Source organism: Babylonia areolata, chromosome 22, assembly GCF_041734735.1.
Source record: "Babylonia areolata isolate BAREFJ2019XMU chromosome 22, ASM4173473v1, whole genome shotgun sequence".
NCBI classification, from domain to species: Eukaryota; Metazoa; Mollusca; class Gastropoda; order Neogastropoda; family Buccinidae; genus Babylonia; species Babylonia areolata.
The window spans coordinates 22,315,236-22,317,364 of NC_134897.1; positions in this window are offsets into that span (position 1 = coordinate 22,315,236).

A 2,129-nucleotide genomic window follows, 5' to 3' on the forward strand; every position below is an offset into this window, starting at 1 on the left:
GTATACAATGTCACGTATACAATGCTATTCTATTTCCGTTATTCGTTCTGGCTTTACATCTTCAAGAAGCCAAAATATTTCAAAAAACATTACCACACAGGTTTATCATAAAAGTTACTATCTTTGTCAGATTTCGACGTACCAAGTCATTAAATTGTGATGTTTGAACATATTTGATTTGGAACGGTTGCCTGTACTCTTGGGGTGGGATTTTTTGTGTTGATCTGTTTGGTTTTCTTTTTTATTCCTTAATTTCGGTAAGATTTGAAGTCTTCAGCAAGGCCTAATTAGAATACATAGGTCAGCAACTCAGTGATGATTGACTGTACTTTTACTACTTGTGTGTGTGTGTGTGTGTGTGTGTGTGGTCTTCTTCCACCTCCTGTCAACGCTATGGATAATTCAAAGACGTCTACAGTTTGATGTCATGTTTACGACTTTCTCTGCGCACATGGTAACACACCTGCAGGTCCCACTGTAGGTTTTACAGTGTCCGCCTTGAAAGATACGGTGGACAGACCCGATAATTAATTCATGCTGACACGGACGGTGCACACTGTGCACGTGGCCTGAAGCATACTTTGGGGCACCTGTCACACTATTGTGAAGGCCTTCAAAATAAAAATAGAATATAACAGAATAGAATAAAATGGTATGTGTCTTTATAACCAAGTGTACCGAGGTCACAAGGAATGTTTTTTGGGGAGGGGAGGTTAGTATACCTACATCGGCAGTACAAACACGAATCGATAATCGTATTATTATTATAGCGCTGAATCTTGTGCAGAGACAAATCAAAGCGCTTTCGCACCAGTCATTCACACGCATGCATAACTCTAAAACTGGAAAAACTGAAGACAAGGAAGAGGCAGGGAAGGGAGGCTATTAAAATCGTATACAAACACAAAGATAGAAAGCGGGGGTGTGGGTGTGGGCAATAGCACACGTGGTCTTTGTTAAAGTTCCAGTTTTATGTTTCGCTTTCAAGGTGACGTCGGAGCTTGTGGACTGATCTGTCTGTATACACAACGTCACGCCTGATCAAAAAAGCCAGTCATGATTATTTTCGTCCAGGGACACTTGGGTACACAAAAGGTTAAACATTCAGCCCTGCCCCCGAGTACTGAAACTCGTTTCATTGAATGGTGTTCACGTTCCAATACTGTTATGCATAAACCGCATGCAAAGGGAACTAACTTCTACAGTATTTCCGGCTGTGTCCCCACATGTCAATTTCAGGGAAAAACCGATCGATTTCAGTAGAACAATTTCTTCATTTTTCCGCATCAGTACGGAAGGGGAACCTGCCAAGGCTGTAAACTCCCTAAGGTTGAATGATTTAAAAGATCCCAGTACCTCTAGCGGCTATCGGTGCAGTCAGTTTATATCCACGGTGTCCAGGGCTCGGCACTGAAAGGCAGGGGCCTTTACGTCATAGAATGTTCACTGCTATATGCTCTTTGTCACAAAAGAAGGCATGTGCTTTCAAAGTTTATAGCACTTAGTTGTGTCAATAAATATCAATCTTTGGAATCAAAGTTGAGCAATTATAACACACCTAACACAAACTCAAAACTTGTAATTATAATAAACTTTGAAAGCATGTCTTCTTTTGTGACAAAGAAGATATAGCAGTGAACATTCTATGACGTAAAAGACGTCATGACGTAAAACTAGAAATGACGCAAGAGCCAGTTGTCATGGCTGAACGAAGGAAGCTACAAACGACTTCGCAAGCTGAATGCTGTTACAGGGCCCCAACACTCTCCTTCCGCCGTTTTAACCTTCCTCCAACAGAGCGAAGTCGGGTTCTGAATCACACCGAGGAGGAGTGAGGACAATCGGAGAAAAGTGCATTCCCCTTTGACACAATCCATTGCTGAAACGGGGCCTCGAACCCTGATCACTGGTGAACACGAGATTAGAAGTCCAACGCCTAACTCTTTTTTGCCACAGCGTCTCCTACATGGATATATGTTGGGGTTTTTTTTGTTTTGTGTTTTTTTTGGGGGGGGGTTTCTGGGGGGTTTTCTCAGTATTCTATGTTTTACGCATCTGACATTTAGTTTCTAGCTGCGCTTTGCAAATCTTTTCGTTGCTTTAAGCCAAGCCGACGACACAGGACTAAT